Raw genomic sequence first — 7,491 nt, forward strand, 5'->3', positions numbered from 1 at the left:
TAGGATTGAGTTGTAATACCAAATACAACCCCTGGACAGGTGTGGCGCTGTTTCTGGAAAAAAAAAACAGACATGTTTTTCTAATTCTGGACAACTTCTTTAAATAGCAAGCTTCAATCAGAAAATCATTAGGGCTAAAAAGAAACAGAGATCAGAACCATGAAGAATTAATAATTGTGTTTCTGCAGCATCAGAACAGTGAAGGAGTAAGGCTATGTGCCCATGTTGCGTGTTAAAACGCACACTGAAAACCGGACTCCTTCACAGAAATCGCGCGTTTTTTCAGCGCGATTTCACCGCGATTCTGTTCGCGATTTTGCCTCGATTTTCTCAAGCACTTTCCAAGCGATTTGAAGCATCGCTTGGAAAGTGATTGACAGGTTGGTCACACTCGTCAAACATAGTGTTTGACAAGTGTGAGCAGCTTTTTACTATTGAAGCCGCCTATGCGGCATCAATAGTAAAAGATAAAATGGAAAAATGATAAAAAAATAAAAAATCGGGGTATATTTACCTTCCGACGTCCCGCGCTGCCATCCCGGGCCTCAGCGTTCCCAGCGATGCCTTGCGAGACCTGTGATGACGTTGGTCTCGCGTTGCTATAGCGATCTCACAAGACCGCTAGAGTCACGCGAGACTACGTCATCACAGGACCTTGCCGCAAGGCATTACTGGGAACGCTTAGGCCAGGAATGCAGCGCGGGACGTCGGAAGGTAAATATACCCCGATTTTTTATTTTTTATTCTTTTTTTTACAGGGGTATGGTACCCAGGGCCTGGAGGACAGTCTCCTCTCCTCCACACCGTGGGTACCAACCGCACATGAGACGCTTAACTTTGCGCATGGTGGGCATAGCCAAATGCGGGAAGTAAGCGATTCTCATGCATTCCTATGGGTGCGGAATCGCGGCAATTCTTTGCGATTCCGCACAAAAGAATGAGCATGCTGCGATTTTTTCCGCGATGCGATTCCGCCGCGGAAAAAAGCGCAGCATTAGCACAGCATGTGCAGAATGCCATAGGAATGCATGGGGGGCGTCATTTACAAGATTTTTAAACGTTTTCGCAGCGTTTTCGCGCTGAAAATCGCGGCAAAAACGCTTAAAAATCGCATCGTGGGCACACAGCCTAAATTAGGAATAAATGCAGGTCTGAATGAGCCACTGGTGCTGTTTTAGGAACAAGAAAGGATGCTCCAGCCTGATGGACTAGCAATCTTCTTTATTTAGGTAAGTATAAAACTGAGGACAAATGGTAAACCGAGGCCTCCATGCCAGTGTTAGCTATAGTATGTACGCAGGTCAGGTGGCGTAGCACCGTCGGGCTGTAGCTTCCTTTTTTGTACTCATCTCCGGCCCTGTTGCAGAGCCGCCCTCCTTGCTTCAGACTCAATAGGAACCTATAACGGTGAGCTAGAAATCTCTCCTTCTCTATTTTGACTTTGTTAGGAACTTCATTAATAAGAAAATACAATTCACTAAGCTCCCTGCATGGAAGAGGCCCCGGCGTCACTTGACATGAATATCACAGATCTATTCCATTAATGCCCCCACATTTATTCTTACCCTATTTCTCATTACTCATTAACAAGATTTTTTTTACCACCCACCAAGAAGCTTATGTCACCCCTTTTTTTTTGGATTAAAGATCAAAGTCATTTATATCAACTAATTATTCCATGTATTAACTTATGGGGGTCATGTATTAAATGTCTTAGCAATACAACATACTGAACTTTATTGCCAGGTTTCTCAAACTGTGACTCTTGAACAAGAAGGGAAGTCTTACCGCAGGCATTAAAGGTGACCACACGTTAATGAAAATGGGCAACCATAAAGGATGATCATCGGGTGCAATTTCACAAGGAATGGTTTTAGCCAACGAATAGCAGACGGTTATCATCTAGAAAGAGGTCAACTTTGCTATTACAGAATTGATCATTCATGAAAGGAGTATAAACTTGCATTCATATTTAGTGTTGATCTTCACCATTTGCACTAGTTTTATTGAACGTTTATGGCCATATACAGTAGCAGGTAAAAGTTTGGGCACCACTCATCAAAATTACTGTTATTGTGTACAGTTAAACAAGTTGAAGATGAAATGATCTCTAAACAGCCTAAAGTTAAATATGACACATTTTCTTTGCTTTCTTAGGCAAAAAAAAGTACATATTTTCATCTTTTACATTTTAAATATTACTAAAATGATAATGGACCAATGCAAAAGTTTGGTCACCCTGTATGGTTATTACTCAGTAGCACCCCCTTTGAAAGTATCACAGCTTGTAAATGCTTTTTGTAGCCAGACAAGAGTCTTTCAATTCTTATTTGAGAGATTTTCATCCTTGGAAAATTTTCCCAGTTCTGTGAGATTCCTGGGTCGTCTTGCATGCACTGATATTTTGAGGTCTAGCCACAAATTTTCAATGGTGTTCAGATCAGGGAACTGTGAGGGCCATTGTAAAACCTTCAGCTTGCACCTTTTGAGGTCCTCTATTGTGGATTTTGATGTGTGTTTCGGATCATTATCCATTTGTAGAAGCCATCCTCTTTTCAACATCAGCTTTTACAGGTGGTGTTATGTTTGCATCAAGAAATTCTTGAAATTTCAATGAATCTATTCTTTCCTTTACCCGTGAAATTTTCCCCATGCTATTGGCTGCAACACAAACCCAAAGCATGATTGATCCACCCCCATGCTTACTGGTTGTTGAGATGTTGCAGGATGGCGAGGATGCAGGAGAGGTTTTCTTCTGATGACTTTTCCATGAAAGCCATATTTGTGCAGGTGTCTCTGAAGAATAGAACAATGTGCCACAACTCCAGAGTCTGCTAAATCTTTCTGAAAGTCTTTTGCAGTCAAGCAGGGGTTCTTATTTGCCTCTCTAGCAATCCTACAAGCAGCTCTCACTGAAATTTTGCTTGGTCTTCCAGACCTTATCTTGACCTCCACTGTTCCTGTTAACTGTCATTTCTTAATTATATTTTGAATGGAGGAAAAGGCAACTTGAAAACTCTTTGCTATCTTCTTATAGCCGTCTCCTGCTTTGTGGGCCTCCCCCATTTTCATTTTCAGAGTGCTAAGCAGCTGCTTAGAAGAACCCATGGCTGCTGTTTTTTTTGGCACAAGGTTAGAGGAGGCTAGGTTTTTATAAACTTGGGAATTTTGCATCATCTGGTCTTACCAAATGATGACAGTGAACAAGCCATAACCCTAACAGGCTAATTAAAGTCTGAAACCATGGTCAAAGTTATCTGAGCACAGAAATCTGAAAGGGAGCCTAAACTTTTGTATCTGACCATTTTCCTTTTTGCAATTTTTAAAATGTAAAAAATTACAATACCTATACTTTTTTCCTAAAATACAAAGGGAATGTGTCCTCTTTAACTTCAGGCCTTTCAGAGATCATTTAATCTTCAACTTGATTAACTGTTCACAGGAACAGTAATTTTGACCAGGGGTGCCCAAACATTTATAAGCCACTGTACAACTGTAGTAACCAACATGGACAAGAATGAGAACCATTGCATCACTGTAACTATCATTCTGCAAATGAACATTCACTTGATGTTTTTATGCCAGGCTGAACTGCAGGGAGTACAAGAACTGGATGAAGGCCGGGCACTGCCTGCTGCTGCTGCAGAGCCGCCTGCAGGGATACATAGATAAGGAGATGCAGGCATTTCACCAGCAGCTGGCCAACAGAGTCACTGCATCAAAGCAAAGGAGGTGCCAGTGCAGGGCAAAAGGCAAGCAGTTTGTACCAATTTGTCCTGTTTGTGCTCAGTGGAAAAAAATCATCCTAGCACATCATAACAACAAAACTGGAGAAATACACTGGGGAAACAGCGATCCGTCATTGTGGTCTACGCATTACTGGGAAGTAGCTAAGGTCTATATGCCACGCGGACAAGCCCACTTCAATGGACCCCAGGAGTGTGATGCAGCAGCTCTACTCAACTTGATAAATAATTGTGATCATTTCAGAGTATCAAACATATTGAGGGTCAGAGAGGTAATAAAGTGCAGAAATGAGTTGTTTCACGCTTATGATATGAAGGTCTCATCTTCGCGGTTGAAAACATTTGGGAAAAAAATGCATAATTTAATTTCTGAATTCACACATGTGCCTGGCATTGTAGGGGACGGCGAAAAAATGCAGAAGGTCCTTGTGTCGGATTGGAATGTAGAAGATTCAGGCATATATGAGATGGATGGAGCCCATGTCACTTTACAAAGCAGAACCACATCTCGTCAGCCTTCCAGCACTTATGATATTAGTTTGTCCTCATATATGGTTGAGAGACTAATGAAACAGCAACTGATCCAAGACCTGTATCTAGAGAGAGAGGAAAACGGTTCACTGACTAAAAAGGATATAGAGAAGGTCGGCAGCTGGAAGGCCTTTGTGGCGCCCCTGAGGCTCAGTCGCCACAGAGGTACTGCACCTTCTCCTAAGGTGTAGTGCCCCACCAACTAGGTAAGTTGGGAACTCCTTTCCACACTCCAACACTCACATCCCACACAGCAGGGTAGTTCAGCACATCCACCGTGAGGTGTCTCTCTCCTCCTAGACATTAGGAGTGCCTTGGTGGTTCCCTGCATGGAACACTGATGTGCTGGGAGGTGGGTGGAGTGGAGATCCATTTAAAAGGTTTGGAAGGTTTAGAATTACAGTTCAGTCTGGCAGTCAGTCTGACGGAAGGTCAGGGAGGAAGGAGGCCACTCGGGAGGAGTGGGGATCCCTGGAGGAAGGGATGGAGGAAGGAGTGCTGCAGCTGCCTCAGTGATCTGAGCCAGCTGGCACGGGAAAGGAACAGAAGGAGAAGGACGTAGAACTGCAACCTAAGCTTCCATAGGAAAGAGGAATAGAGAGAACAGAGAGGAGACGTGGGTTGGAAGAGGAACCCTGCCTATAGGTTCTCAGCGCAAGGCTGGGGCCCGGTTCCCAAGGTTGTATGGACACTTATGGTTCTGCAGCAGACACCGGTGGAGTAGTTGGCTGTAAATGCACTACTCCCATCTAAGACTTGGGGCACAACAGCAACTGAATAGAGAGCCAGGACTCTGGAGAAGGGAGTCCCCGAGAGAGGCTACAGCTGTCTGTCATACAAGTAGAGTTGTTAGGAACATCTGACAGGAGGAACTTCAGAGTACCATGGTACTGGAGCTCTTCCCACTAAAAGACGCAATGGAGGAGTTGTTCAGGAGAGGTACATGTTGGCGGAGTGTTGGAGACGAGAATCCTGACTTGCCCGGGAGGTTGATTGAGTCTCTGCCCCGGAGGACACGGCACGGAGGCAGGCACCAGTCTGTACCACGAACTGTGAGTAAAGCTTTGGAACTGCAAGCCCTGGTGTCTTCCATTCATTTGTGCGCCAACAACGTCAGCACCGCTACATCTGGGTACCAGCATTCCTCACACCGCCTGCGCCTATCCTCATCTATTGCAATTACACTGCCCTGGGGTTACAGCTTCACCTGTGGGGAGCTACACCATCTATACTGCAACACACCATCAGCCCCAGAGGATCTGCACACAGCGTTGGCTTAACATCTTGCTTGCCAAACACCACAGGTGGCGTCACGAAGTAATCCATACCATTAACTACAAACCACCATTGATTTGGGCGCCCAGGGCCACGGACCGGGTCACCGCCGCTGTGACACATTCCCCTGACACCGGCCCGGTACCGAGTACCCCACGGCCCTGGGAGGGTGACCCACTTTCCTCGCTCAAAATCAAAGCCAGGAGTGGAAGAAACAGAGAAAATCTATAATTGAAAGATTGACACATGTTCTATGTTTTGGAGACCCTCCTGTTTTTGGCATACAAATACTGATCAAAAATACTTACTGTATGTGTGAATGAGGCCTTTACAGCGAATCTGTCACCTCATTTTTGGCCTATAAGATGCAGCCACCGCCATCAGGGGTTTATCTACAGCATTCTGTAATGCTGTAGATAAGCCCCCGATGTAACCTGAAAGATAAATAAGTTAGATTATACTCACCCGGGGGTCCGGTCCGATGGGTGTCGCTGTCCGGCTCCTCCCACCTTCTACAGATGACGTCCTCCTTCTTACTTCAGCCGTGGCTCCAGCACAGGTGTACTTTCTCTGCCCTGTTGAGGGCAGAGTAAAGTATTGCAGTGCACAGGACCTCTCTGACCTCTCCCGGCGCCTGCGCACTGCAGTACTCTGCTCTGCCCTCAACAGGGCAGATAAAGTACACCTGTGCCAGAGCCGCAGCAGAAGTAAGAAGGAAGACATAATTTCTAGAAGATGGGAGGCGCCGGGCCAGACTGCGACACCCACTGCACCTGCCCCCTGGTGAGTATAATCTGACTTGTTTTTCTTATCTTTCAGGTTACATCGATGGCGGTGGCTGCAGCTTATAGGCCGAAAATGGGGTTACAGATTCCCTTTAACATTGATACCTGGTTAAAGTTAAAAGAGTTAAAGTCAAAAGAACTGTTGCCCGAAATCAAGAGGTGAGAACAAATTGGGAATGAAAACAAACACTGTTGCTGAGGGAGATAAACAATGGTTAATATACTTGACAACACTAGCTTCAAATTTGAATATATATACATTGTTACATTTTTTTAAGGGGATAAATCAACTAGTAGTGCATGTACATTACATACTACCATTTAAAGCTAGTATCATATTAGTGTTTTGAAATATGTCTTTCATGTGGAGAAGATCATTGGTGCCAGAAATACCCCTTTGCCTTAAAAAGGGGTCTGTGAGGTACCCATTTTGGTACCTATCATTTTTTGGAAAAAAAATGTAATCTAGTAAAAATGATGGAAACTGCATGGAAGCCTTCTGATCAAATGCTCCAATGCAGATGTGAATTTAGCCTAAGAGAATTTTAACACTGTGCTATCCATAAAGTTCACAGCAACAGCACCTAGCCATGTAAAGGCAAGTTGACTGCTGCCATAGTGTTAAAACAGTTGTCTAGCTATAACTTATTTTCCCCATAACAATTTATCAGTGTTAGAAACAAAATCACCTGTTACTCACCCTCCCCAGGTCCAGTACTTTGTCTCAGCCACTTCTCTGGTCATTTTTGACAGTTTGAGAGGCTGAGACTTTTAGGAATACAGAACTTTTGACTACTGCAGCTAATCACTGAGCTCAGTTTTCTCATAAAGTCTTCAACAGCAAAACCAATGAGTCAAGTGATTGATTGCAGCAGTCACAAGTTCTGCAGTTGCAAATTGTCTATTCACATAGGAAGAGGCCTAGAACTCTAGTGTCACCTATAGCAATCCTATTTCCTCTAGGTGGCACTAGAGTTCTAGTCCTCTTCCTCTCTGAAGAGATAATTTGCATATTTCCCAAAGGAGCATTGAGGCTTTAAAGTCTCCTCACCTTGGCACATTTGACACGTCACTCTCCGCAAGGAGAAAAGTTACCCCTTGGATCCAAGTGATGTATTTATGACATTACTGCTGCAGCCTGTCAACATAGATCA

At 44.2% G+C, this 7,491-nt stretch overlaps 1 pseudogene; it reads left to right on the forward strand.

Annotated features, from left to right (window-relative positions):
• Positions 1-3,577: 3,577 nt before the first annotated feature.
• Positions 3,578-4,468, forward strand: LOC141095882 (uncharacterized protein CXorf38 homolog pseudogene; annotated as a pseudogene).
• Positions 4,469-7,491: the final 3,023 nt, after the last annotated feature.

This window comes from Dendrobates tinctorius, unplaced genomic scaffold (assembly GCF_039654945.1).
Source record: "Dendrobates tinctorius isolate UK_male_01 unplaced genomic scaffold, ASM3965494v1 ptg000070l, whole genome shotgun sequence".
Classification (NCBI taxonomy): domain Eukaryota; kingdom Metazoa; phylum Chordata; class Amphibia; order Anura; family Dendrobatidae; genus Dendrobates; species Dendrobates tinctorius.